This window comes from Belonocnema kinseyi, chromosome 2 (genome assembly GCF_010883055.1).
Source record: "Belonocnema kinseyi isolate 2016_QV_RU_SX_M_011 chromosome 2, B_treatae_v1, whole genome shotgun sequence".
In the NCBI taxonomy this organism is placed as follows: Eukaryota; Metazoa; Arthropoda; class Insecta; order Hymenoptera; family Cynipidae; genus Belonocnema; species Belonocnema kinseyi.
This window is the reverse complement of record NC_046658.1, coordinates 36,918,478-36,932,392: the sequence shown is the minus strand read 5'-3', so window position 1 is coordinate 36,932,392 and position 13,915 is coordinate 36,918,478. Positions and strand designations below refer to the sequence as shown.

The 13,915-nt window shown below is 34.8% G+C and overlaps 1 protein-coding gene across 4 annotated transcripts in view; it reads left to right on the top strand.

Annotated features, from left to right (window-relative positions):
• Positions 1-13,915, top strand: part of LOC117167645 (connectin) — a 526,083-nt gene that overhangs the window by 50,645 nt on the left and 461,523 nt on the right. Inside the window, exon 1 of one of the 4 annotated variants that reach the window (XM_033352721.1) lies at positions 6,103-6,159. The exons of the other annotated variants lie outside the window; for them this stretch is intronic. The gene's annotated coding sequence lies outside the window, so the exon portion shown is untranslated. Of the gene's footprint in view, positions 1-6,102; positions 6,160-13,915 lie in introns of those variants that run through there. 4 annotated transcript variants of the gene reach the window in all.

The following is a 13,915-nucleotide window of genomic DNA, read 5'->3' as shown; positions in this document are numbered from 1 at the left end:
CCCCCCCCCCCTGCTTTTTGTCACTTGTTTTCCAACAAAAAAAATGTCTAAAAATATCGCGGTTTTCACAAAAAATAAGACTAACACATCCTTCCTGGTGATTGAAAATAAATACAGAGTCTATCTATTACAGTTTGCAGTTTGAATCGCTGTAATATCTGTATTAGAACTGAAGATAATATAGTTGCACGTTTTTGTACTTTTAAGCAACAATTTTGATCATTTTTTATATTTCTCAACTACAACTGGTTTACAACAGTTTTCCTCATACTCATTAATTTTTTAAAATTTTTCCTATCGCCCCTTGCATAAGAAATAATGCTCTAAACTTGACTGTTCTTAAATGTGCCCGAAAATCCGGAATGTTTTTACATTTTTCAGTCTGCTAAGCACAAACATTTATTTTTACATAAACGTCTTCAAGCTCATTAACGTAGAACACTTTCAGCTTTTAAATGACTTTTTTTTTGTTGCGGTAGCATTTTTTTTGACTGAGCTGTTAAACTTCAAAGGCAGATGCCTAGTAGTTTTCTCGCCGAGTTGGTGTTACTAACTGAACAGTTGCAAGTACCAATGAATGCTTTACTAATAAACAGGTAGTAGCCTCAACTATTCATTTTCCGTAGTGCAAGTGATTTCTGTAATTTTAAACGAATGCAGTCTAAATTTAGAGTATTGTAGGCAAAATTATTTCAAGAAAGGCCGATACGATTTCTGAGTGATTGTAGGCAATTGCACATGATTGCATTCATGGTGGTTGCAAGTGAATGCACTTTGGTTTTACTTCATTTTACGCGAATGAGTGGTGATTGCAATTAAGGGTGGTTGAACGCAGTGATTGGAGTAATTGCAGTAAGTATATAGTGATTATAGGCGAATGAAATCATATCCAATTTTCTTATTTCAGTTTGAATAATTTTGACGCAAAAGATGATTTCATATCCTTTAAGCCTTACTATTTAAAAGTGTGTTCTGATTTTGAAAATGAGAATAAAATCAGTGAATAATTGATAAATGGTTCATAGACTGAGCCCCGAACCGAGCGAAGAGGCAACCTCGTGTGCCTTGAAGACTCTCGAGACATAATGAGAATTAGATCTGAGTGACGCCATATGGACATGCTCTTTTTAACATCTGTGTTGGCGCAACAATGGTTTTGTCCCATGTAGCGAGAACTGTTGGAGCGCGTGGTCGCGGGTACTTGACTTCTGTACTCGTACACATGCACCGGCCCTGGTGCCGACCCTGTCTGCATTCAAAGTCCCGAAGATCCGTGCATATGCAGATCCCATTTCGGATGAATGAATGGAGACACTCTTTTGTATAGTGTGAATGCGACATTAATTCAATTCCAAGCTAATTAAGAGGAGCGCTTCTCCACTGATTCAATTCGAATCTGACCAGCATGAGACTAAAGCCTTTTTCCAGACCCTCCCTAGTCTGACGGTTTAGCTCATTTACTCCCTCTGGATTGAAAAATTACGGTTTCTCTGGCCGAATAATCATTATCCATTCCATTATATTATATAATATTCTTTTCAATATTCATCCAAATGGGAAGGAAAAATTTATAATTATTTGGATTCCAAGAATGGTCTGATATATTTTGTAGAATGTTCAAGAGTATTACTGAAAATTTGAGAATGTTCAGAAATTGTATAGAATAGTCTGTAATGTCCAGCTCTCGAGTTAGGCGGATATTTTCTTTTGCTAGAATATTCCTTAATTTTTGGCGTTATACTAAGGAAAAATTTTTAAAAATAAATATACCCTACTATAACCTAATGATCTCAAAATGTTCATTTTTTTCTTAAAATTTAAAATGTATGATTTTTTAATTTTCTGTGTTGCTTACCATACTGCAACACATAATAGTTATAACTCTATTAATAAATTATAGATATTAGAACTAAGCGCAACCTCAGAATAAATATGAATTAAAGTTCCTGAATGGAAAATTAGAAATAATTTCGTAAAAGTTACACATGTATTCTAATTATGATAATCCGAAAGTAGTTTTAACTTAACCCAATTAATTTATTAAATCTATTCTGAATCATTAAATGCAGACTTGCGTAAAATATTCAGTAGTATTACTTCAAGTTATAATTCGAAGTTTACTGAGAGCTTGTATAGTGCTTGTATATTCTCGAATCTGCAATCTATATTGAATGCGATTGTGAATGGAACAGTATGTTTAAAACAGTTAAAAAAAAGGGGTCCTGATCCGAAAACTTGATAGTTTTCTGCGGTTGGGACGCGAACGGATTATTCAAATGACGAGGCAATAGCTTTCGCAGTTAGGGTGGGATTAAAATAATCCCAAAGGGATTTGCCTCTCTAGGATGTCGGGGTTATAATCCGAGTTCTATTGTTATAAGTGTTGCCATTCGCAGGCAAGATAATATACAGTCGAATTTTAAGATTTTCTTGAAGGTTCAAGTTTCCGATTTTTATTTCACACCTCCCCGAATTACAATATATCCATGTTTCTCTACAAATTTTCTTGCGCACAATCTCCTTCTGTATCCCAGGTGGAAATGTCGGTAGTGTGCCGAAGTTCACCACCGGCGCAGTACTGGCTCAGTACTGCCCACCAATACAGACAGCCGGTTGTTCGCCCATTACTGGCAGAACGTTGACTGCACAACCGGTGCGACACTATGCTAGTAGTACAAAAATAGACTTAAAAAAGCAAGTCTACAAATATTTTCCGGGTGTTTTGAAATGTTTAGAAATTGACTATACAGTTATGGTGAAAACATCAGAAATTCAGAAAAAATTACATTGGATGTATGTCTTAATCGTTGTTGAATAGTCTAAAACACCTAAAAACCAAAACTTTACACGAAGGTTTAAAGAAAATTGTTATGAAAAAAATAGTTGCGTAACGAGTTAAAATTTGTAAGTTCCGTTGATATAAATTTTAAATGCTCATTAAATGTTATTTTCAGAACTTTTAAAATGGTCTAAAACGCGAAAAAATAAAATATTACGCGAAGAAAAATTGCAGTAGATTTAAATTATTTATTTAATAATTATTTCATTGATATTCCTGTTAGAAGTTCGCATATTTTACATTCACATAAAGAGGTTGGGACAAGCCTACATACGGAAAGCCTTCCCCGGCATCACTTCCCACAAGGCAAAGGCTTCTACGGGCATCGCTTCCCCGAGTCGCATGGTTGCCTTGGACATCACTTCCTCCAACTCTGAGGCTAATCAGGGAATAACTTTCCCAGTATATTAAAACGTACCCGAAGCAGGGGTTATTTTAGGCATGTCTTCCCCGGGAATCACTTCCCCAGTGAAATTTAGAAATATAGAGATTATGTCAAAAATGGGCATGTCTTCCCCGGGCATCACTTCCCCAGTGAAATTTAGAAATATAGAGACTATGGCAAAAATGGACATGTCTTCCCCGGGCATCACTTCCCCAGTGAAATTCAGAAATATAGAGACTATGGCAAAAATGGGCATGTCTTCCCCGGGTATCACTTCCCAAGTGAAATATTAAAATCTAGATACTATGGCAAAAATGGACATGTCTTCCCCGGGCATCACTTGATCAGTGAAATTTAGAAATATAGAGACGATGGCAAAAATGAGCATGTCCTCCCCGGGCATCACTTCCCCAGTGAAATTTAGAAATATAGAGACTATGGCAAAAATGGGAATGTCTTCCCCGGGAATCACTTTCCCAGTGAAATTTAGAAATATAGAGACTATGGCAAAAATGGGCATGTCTTCCATGGGCATCTCTTCCCCAGTAAATTATTGAAATATAGAGACTATAGCAAAAAAGGGCATCAAAGGAGCCCCTTTCCAGTTTTTTCCAACCCTCGGGTAACTGACCTCACCAATAGCATCGCCGGGCCCCTTTCCGGTTTTTTAACCCTCGGGTGACAGAACTCGCTAATAGCACCACCGCGCCCTTTCCAGTCTTTTCCAAACCTCGGGTGAGTGACATAGTGATTCACTGGGAAAGTGATGCCCGGGGAAGACATGCCCATTTTTGCCATAGTCTCTATATTTCCAAATTTCACTGGGGAAGTGATGCCCGGGGAAGACATGCCCATTTTTGCCATAGTCCCTATATTTCTAAATTTCACTGGGGAAGTGATGTCCGGGGAAGTGATGTCCGGGGAAGACATGCCCATTTTTACCATAGTCTCTAAATTTCAATATTTTACTGGGGAAGTGATGTCCGGGGAAGACATGCCCAAAATATCCCCTGTTTCGGGTACGCATGATTTAACTGGGGAAGTGATGTCCGGGGAAGACATGCCCATTTATGCCATACTTTCTCAGGGGAAGTGATGCACGGGAAAGACATGCCAAATAGAACCTCTTATTCGGGTACGTTTTAATTGACTGGGGAAGTGATGCCCTGATTAGCCTCATACTTGGGGGAAGCAATGTCCGTGCAGGCCTCTATCTTAGTGGAAGTGATGCCCGTGGAAGCCACTTTCTTGGTGGAAGTGATGCCCGGCAGGCCATTTATTTGAAAAAATACACGGGGGAAGACTTGCCATATGTAGGCTTGTCAGACTTTCCACATAACGTCGTATAATAATAAATAATTAGAAAAAGAGAGCTCAAAATTTGGTACTATAACGTTTCTGAACTGTAGCTTATGAGGATGGCTTTTTCACCAAGTTTTAACTTGTCGGTTTGGCGCAGTGGTTAGCACTCCCGACTGCTAGGCGATAGATGTAGGTGGTGTAGATACGTTAGGTTCGGTTCTCCTTAGCGTTAGAAATTTTATTTGTAATATAATGTTTAAAAATGTAATATATGTATTCATTCTAAGCAGTGCCATTAACAAGTATTGACAAAATACTTGCAGTCAATTATAATTTATTTTTTAAATACTTTTTTGTTATATCTTTAGATTATAGAAGTAGTGGGTGTTAAAATTAAACAAATAGTTTCAAAATGATATTTTTGTAATTATAAATAATATTTGGACGATATGCAGTCGTATGATGATGAATGGATGGTCTTTAAAATAATTAAATAATTTTTTATCATTTTTAAATTAATTCCGGCAGTACCGCCAAGCATTACAAGCCAGTACTGGCCCAGTACAGCCAGCCAGTACTGGAACTCCGGTATGCTGTACTGGGCCAGTACTGGGCCGGTAGTGTATTTCCACCTGGGATATGCTCTGAATATGGGGTTAGAGTCGGGAAAGTATGTCTTCACTAGGGTGGTTCAAAATTACATGGCAAATTTTTTTTGCATGCTAGAGGGCAGCGACCCCCCCCCTCCCCATTTTATTCCAAATCGGAAAAAAGAAATCTCCTAATTTTTTATTTTAACAGGTGCCGGTTTTGACTTGAAGTTTTCCATGTGAAGTGCATGGAGAAAAATCAATTTTTTGAGTTTTTAGAATAATTTGTTAGAGTTTGAAAAAATGTGACGCAAAAGTATGGGGGCTTGTAGAGAATTATCCAACGAAGAATTTCATATATCAAGCATATGGGTTTAACACCCCTAATACACCCCCACGTGTACCTGAAAACTACCCTTAAAACAAAAAATGTCAATTCTTCATGAAATCGACCTTTTGAACAATGAATTCTCGTCTTTTTTCACTTAAAATAATTTTTTTCCTCAAAAATTCATTTCCCACCTAAAAATTATTACTATTAGTCTGTGTTAAAATCGAAAAATGAAAATAATAAAAATTAGGGAATTTATTTTTTCGGATTTGGAATGAAATTGGGGGACCGTTGCCCTCTAAAGAAAAAAAGCGTTTTTGAGCCACCCTAGTCTTTAGATTTCAAACAGCTTTAAAAATATACATTTCATATTTTCGAGTCTATGCAAGATAAAAATGAAATCATGTTTGGCTAAAGGATTCCAAGGAATGATGATTTACATAAAGAAGCATTGAATGCATATTGATAACATTATATGTATGTCGATACATTACTGTTAATTTATTCACGGGTAACGCTGTAAACAATTCTAGGCTAGATAACTCGGAAAAACCCAGAGTATTTAGAAATTGGATGTTCCTTTATCTAAATCAATTTTAAGGATATACGCATATAATAAATTTTTAAATAATGAATTGTTTTTATTTCATTCCAGGTGAGTTTTTGTTCCAAATCCAGTATTTCATTCGGCAAAAAAGCTTTAAAAATGTCCGTGAGTATATTATAAAATAGGACACTTAATAAATAAGCATAAATACATTTTATTAGTTCTTGAAGTTTATCATCGAACATGGTTTATTTCATTATGCATTGAACCTGCATTTGATATTCACACATTCGTCTTAGTGACTCAATAATTTTTCGACTTGAGTTAAACCCGAAATATGGTGTATAAGGGTACATAATCATATTTTCGAATGGGGTATCGTGAATATATATACATATATATATATATATATATATATATATATATAGGTGTGTGTGTCTGTGTGCTGGTTTTCATTTGATGAACATGCTTCGTCTGGTAACCTAGCAGTGCAAGCCGGCAATTCTGTAGAGTGGTCGAAAATCACCCACGCTTGCGTTACCAAATTTACTGATCGACACAAATAAAAATACGAGTAGTAGCCGTAACTTTCAACTTCAAATTTTCCGCATTAAGTGTTGCACACTAAAGCCCTTAAAATACATTTCCGATATTTATGCAATTGATACGAGCACAGAAAAAACTGAAGTTAAATTTTGTTGCATGTAAAATTCCCCCCCGATAAAGTTTACATGCTATTTGGCGAAAGTTAAACCTACGATGGAATAAAATCTGTCGTCTGCTACGGTATCCTTAGCAGCAATGGGAAAACGGTAAAGTATGCGTGAATTCGGTCTATAAATCGGGTCACCAGATTTAAAGCAACACACAAAAAACAAAAGTTAGAATTTGCTGCAAGTAACACTTGCAGACTGTTGAAAATTAAACATATTTCAGCGAAAGCTTCACTGAGCTTAGGAGAATAATTCTGATCTCGTCTACTGCGTCACGATGAAGTGAGAAAATTTCGCTAACACATGTACAAATTAGCAACAGAAATTACGAAAAACTTTGTTCTTAATGATATATCTCCTCCGAAATAAATTAGACTATTTGAGAGGAAATAGAACTTATTTAATACCATTTAGCAAAACGCGCTAAAACCAACTGACAGATGCGAATCCCCAGTTCTCTCTAATTTAATGAAGTTAAACGACAATAGATAGCGCTAGCATCACAATTCTCGCTACATCGTGAATAAAAAATGGAGCGATTATAAGGCGAAAGATTATCCAGGCACAGTTAAAAATGGAAAATTATCTTCGATTCATGTAATGTTTATCCCGCAAGGTTAATTTTTGTTGCAGTGAATCTTTCAGCCGGAATAGATGTAAACTTTATCTTTCGTTTTTTTTTCTGTGAGGTGAATCAGTGAAAATCGACTAACGTAACTTAGAAGAGTGAGTCTCTTATCAGCTAATTCCATTCAGGGTCGAATATGCATTCAAACCTGACCGTGCAGGGACACTGGATGAAGTCCATGTCTAGTTTCAACCAAATTCGAGGAGAATAACAAATATTTTCGGGAAAGGTTGGTCAGGTTAAACGAAGTTAGTTTGCTATTCAGTCGCAGAAAATTATTAGTATTATACCCCTGACTTAAAAAGTTAGTTTTATTTTCGGAACTTTCTAATAAATCACAAAACCATGCAGAATATTCAAGAAAAGTAAAGAAGGTATCAGAATTTACAGGAAAATGTGCATTTGATTCATAGAAAAAACTAAAGATGAAGTTGACATCGATTCCAGATGAGAGATTCACCGCAACAATAATTAACCTTGCAAGTTAAATTTTACACGAATTATTCCAAATGTAGCGAGAATTACGACGCCAGCGCTATCTATCGTCATGTAACTTAATTAAATTTGAGAGAAATGGCGATTCCCATCTGTCAGTTACTTTTTGCTTAGTGGTATTAAATAAGTTCTAATTCATCGGCAATAGTCTAACATGTTTTGGAGGAAATTTACCAGGAAGAATAATGTTTTTTTCGTGTCTCCTGTTGCTGATTCTACGTGGTATACCGAAATTTGCTTACTTCAGCATGATGCTCTAGCTCTAATTTCCCATTACGGTTAAGAATGACGTAGCAGATGACATTTTTTTATTCTATTGTGGAATAAACTTTCGCTAAATAGCAGGTAAACTCTAACAGCGGCAAATTTTACATGCAACAAAATTTAACTTTAGTCTTTTCTGTGTTATAAAAGTTGTTTATGTGATTGACTGTTTTTGTTATTATGAAAAATATGACAGAATGAAGTTTTTGGCAAGATATTTCTAGTTAATTCTTTAAAAAATTAATACTATTCATAAAGAAATGGTCAGAATGTGCATTTTTTTGCAACGATATAACGCGGATGCAATAATCGGTGGGAAGGTCGGTTTTGTATTCCTTGCTCTTCTTTCAAGATAAAATGAGGCAAAAAGTGATCTGAAATACAAATATAGAAAAACCGCTCCTAATAAAGAGTTAAATAAAGACGACAATTTTCATATGGAAAATCTGTTTGTGGGATTTCAACTTTGGGAAAAATAAAATATGAACTGAAAATTTTGATTAGTGAAATTCAATGCGTTTTTTTAAAAATAAACTCGCCGTGATTTTTTTTAATTTCAACGAAATGTTTTCAAATTTGAACTCTAAACTTTGTATTATACTCTGTCGATGCCTATGGAATTCGATTCGTGCATACATAGTTCATTATTTAACAATATGTCGATGTTTGTCAATAGCTATTTAAATCCATGCTTTTTCATGTTCGGCGGAAAAATGTATGGAGGGAATTTTCGAATTCAAACAATTTTCCGAATTGAAGTTGTTTATGAATGTCGAAACAAGTTTTTTTGGAAAGTTTCAGATTATTGAGTGAAAAATGAGGGAGCCAGCGTAGGTTAAAGTGAACCTGCGAAAAACTCGATAGTCGATAGCGAAAAGAACAGACACATGTCGATGACGGATGGGCGAGCAAGTCGACTTTGTCTTTTTTGCCTCTTTTTTCAATTGTTATTTTTTTGCCTCTAATGAGCCGAAACGTGAGGTAGTTTGGAAGTCTGGTTTTTAATTGTGAATCTTTTCCATGCTGAACATTTTAAACAATCACCAGAAGATAAAATAATGTTTGTATATGTTTGAAAAATGTTTTAATGTATGGAAGATTGCTAGAAAGTCTTGAAATATCTTCAATATTTCGACGTTATTTTCAAGAATTCCAATTGTCAACCGTTTATTACATTCCAAGCAATTTTTATTTATAAAAAAGAAAATATTCTGCATAAAATGTTGAAAAATGTCATTCAATCAATAGAATTCCTTTTTATTTATGAATAGACAGAAATTTTAAGGAAAATCGAGAAAATTCTTTTAAATTGTACAAGCAATCCGAGTGAAGTTCATTCTGGAAATTTTGGAAGCTTTGAGAAACCTTGCGGAAATCCACATTTGGGAAATTTCGAAAAATTCCTTAAAATTTCTGAAAATTTCTAAAATGTTCGTAAAATTTGAAAACAATTGTTCGAGAATACTTTTATAAAAATAAATCCATAACGATCCTTATAAATGCGAGAATATTCACAAAGTTCTATAAAGTGATGATAATATTGATAGAAAAATTAATAAGATTTCACTCTTGAATTCTCTGAAAAACTCATTGAATAAATTATATTCTTTTGTTCGCAAACTGATTCACATAGGGAGGGGGGGGGGGGGGGGGGGGGGGGGGGGGGGGGGGGGGGGTAGCGACAACCAGTTAACGGTCACTGATTTTTAAAGTTAATAAGATGTTACATTGATCCAGTTTTGTCTCACTTCGAGTTCTACATTATTTTATATCATATTTCTATAAGTATTAACCACATGAGAAAAGCAATGATTTGGTAATTTAATTATTTCTAAGATGATGTATTTCGTCGGCTTTGCCCCTCACCTGAGGGCAAAGCCGTCTGGCGGCTATTTATGGAAATCAAAACATTTATATATAAGAAAATATAATGGTTTGCTTCTGTGGTATTTTATACACTGGAAAAATTACCTTTAATGATATACAACAAGAAGAATAAGTTACTTTTAATAAAAATAGAGATAGCTTTAATATAACCTCTTATTTGTTCACAGTAAAAAGAAAGTGTTAATGAAGCACCAATTTCAGGGTACCATATAGTTGCAACAGAAATTACCCTTGCGGTGTGAATGCTGCACCGTAATGTAGGGTACAGATTCCCAATCACTTGGGGTACGAAGTGTCCACCACTTGGGGTACGCAGTACCTACTACTTTGGGTACGACGTGTCCGCTTCTTGGGGTACGAAATGAAAAACTTCATTATCGGCGCATAATATACGCGTTCGGAACTCCCTAAATACTTCTTAAATACTTTTCAAGATTTGAAATAGCCATGTCTAAATGCATTGTTTATTATTTTGAAAGCTTTGCTAATTGTATGTTATGGTCATTGAAGTTTAGCAGGTGCGTTGTTCGCACTTTGTAAAATTAAGCCATTAGGTATTTCAGATTAAGTGGGGATGTCCAAGATGTCTGCACGATCAGGGGCAAACAATAATACCAAATAAATGAGACGAAACTTTATTTTCATAATAACTTGGAAAATCATTATTTTTCACAATAAGTGTATTCAGATATTATTTATATTTTTCAAAAACTATTAAATTGAATAATAAAATTGATATTTTATTCTGTAACTGTGAAAAATATTTTTTTCCCAAGTTATTAACTAGATTAAGTTTTATCTTCTGGGATTTATATTATTGCTTGACCCTCATTATACAGACAACTTGCCAGCTGGCGTCACAACTTAAAATACTTAATGATAGAAATCTTACCGCATATATAACTGGAGGGAACCAGGCAATGACAGAGTTATTGGCAAAATAAAATAGACAGACTATGATTATATGAGTTAGCGGGATAAGTTATCTCTCCCGCGCAGCGATTTGATTGGCCGTTTACCGCTCCCCTCTAAATAAAGGTTAAATAGTTTACATGCATGCGCAAGTAAAGAGCTATTTATGGAGCAAAATTGAAAAGATGAATCATGTTGCTGTGGTAGAACGCGGATATCTCTGGCATGCGCAGTAGTTATTCCTGTGTATTTTTAGGTTATGTAAGGCCATGTGTCAATTTAAAAATACACAAGAATCACTACTGCGAATGCTCGAGATCTACACGTTTGCACATAATATAACTTTTTATCTTGCATAATTCGTACCTTAATAAGAATGCATAGTGGAGCATAGGCATATTAAGATTGCTAGAAAAGTAGACCATATGGATGCTAAATTCTCCACGCATGAAATTGTTCGATATTTAAGATGAATAGGTCTTTTTATACGCTCAATAATAGCATCGTCAGATTCAACTGAATTTGAAAAAATACTTATTTAAATAAGAATTAAAAATACTAGAACTGAATCTACAATTATTCAGGGCTTATAAAACTATACAATATAAATAATAATTTATTTTTTGTCAATATGTAAATTTTTATTCAATTCTCGTACTGTTTGTTGCGTAATTATTCACATGAAAGTAACAGAACCTCGATTTGAACTTCTTGCCAACAAAATACGCAAAATTATATTTATAACTCGAGATTTAACGTTTTTTTAGCAATAAATAATGACTTGAAAAATATAATAAACATTCTAAACATTAATGCGTTAGAAAGAGAGGGTTTTCGATAAACTAGATTAGTGGGCATCCGAAACCCACCCCTAGTAATTTCAATCATGCTTCTACCTCTAAACCTAGTTTCACAAAGTGGAATCTGCATACCATTAACTTTTCTAAGATCATGGCTTGCTTGACAACAGTTGCCAAAATTTCAAAACGGTGACATCTGACCTTTCGTACCCCACCTTGTTGCTATTTCGTACCCTAAATACTCGGTATGTCGTACCCCAAGTTCGAGAGATATCTGAATACCTACCGAGGTACAAGAAAACTGCATACCGACTGATTTTATAATAATAATCATGGACATAGGAAACAAGGGACTAGGTATGCCATTGCGGGGGTGATGCAATGAGGTGGGAGGTCCGCCACCTTTTGATGTTTCGCGACAAACATGGCAGCGCCCACATGCTTATACTTTCATGCACAGTTTGTCGGCAAAAATGCTCGTGCGCATAATCAAATGGCACATGGTAAGATAGCGGCTCTCCCCACTCATGGAATTCTCTCCCCTCCCGTAGAGTCAACCCCGCTCGCCAAGCTAGGATGGCATGCCTAGTCCCGTGTTTCCTATGTCCATGATAATAATATTTAATAGTTTCTTCTATTTAGCCTACAAGATAAGTTGCTGTTCTATATTGCCGATCATTTATCAACGAAATTGATGACACGTGTTTCACCTAAGCACTTGTAAATATTATTTTCATCGGGCCTGCCTCCCTGGCCAAGCTTCACTTATTTATAAGATTTCTTATATTTCGGACTTGAATTACGTCTAATTAATATAATTAGATGGTGTGATATTGTTTTATCTGTAAAAATATAAAATTCTTATGATGTAAGCATTGTCAATAAAGTTGAAAACTTTATATTTCTGTCATCGAAACTTCCATTCTTTCGTGGTAAAAACTGTTTTCTGTTTAATTTTTTTTTTGCAAAGTCAATTTTCCAGATTTTAGTAAATAACACTATCTCCCTGATAAAATAGATTTATTTTATGCAAAGTAGAACTAAAATTGTTAAATAATAGCTAAGCTGAAAGGAAAATCACCTTTGCCCCAATGGTTGGCGCTGCCTCCCTTACCCTACCTCATTTCGAGAGTGTTTCGCAATGTTGCGTTTACAAGATCTTTCATTCATTGTTCGTTTTCTACCACAATCGACTTTTTTTTTGGACGATATCACTAGAAAAATCCTAAATTTTAACAATTAAAATATTTTCCCATAAATATGATTTATTTGTTAAAAAAACAATAATTAAATATTTTTCTGAAAAAATTACTTTTGATGTTTAAAGTTTCTAAAATGCTAATATTATAAACTGTTCGGAAATTTTATTATTCGGGAATTTCACAATTCCATAATATTATAAATTTTCGGAAATTTTTGTATTCGCAAATTTTCCAATTCGGGAATTTTGTTATTCGGAAAATTTCTTTTGCGGGTATTTTATTTCTTGGAATTTTTCATTCGCCCATTTTGGATAACGCATTTTGATTTTTTCAGACAAAAAACTTCAATACTTTTTCAATGAGTAATTATGTACTCTCGGTTCTCAATTAATTTTTGTTATGAAAACACAAACCGAAGATCGATGTTGATTGTCCTACGCTTCTTGGACAAATGCACAAAGGTCATCAAACAAAATTTTTAAATATTGGTCAAACCTAACAAAAAAATACGCTAGATTTTATCTTTGTTTGTCAGCCCCTCCACGCTGATTACGAATATGATAGTGAAAACTTGCGACAAGACTATTTTCATGATGAAACCATGAGAAAACCATAAAAAACGTGGGTCACAGAGGTGCCTTCCCGAGCCTCAGTAAAAATGCTTCGACTTGAGTGCGACTTGTTTATATCTTGAATTCGTCTCCAAGACATCGATGTCTGGCTGCGTCTCAAAACTGAGTCGAGACATAGGCCTTCGTCTTACTTTTATGACCACGACAGGTAAAACGGCGTTTACTTGTCTTAAGTCGAGCTTTCTCTTGGATAAGATGACGTTTACTTGACTCAAGACGAGCCTCGTCTTGGCTGAGATTATCGAACCTTTTTTGGCTCATAAATGAGATTAAAATTGATGAATGAAAAATTTTAAATTATAAAATTAGTTATTTTTAATTTAAAATTTCAAAATTTGTGGGTCTGAACGAGTATAACCCTTAAAAATTTTCTTGAAAAAAAAAAAAA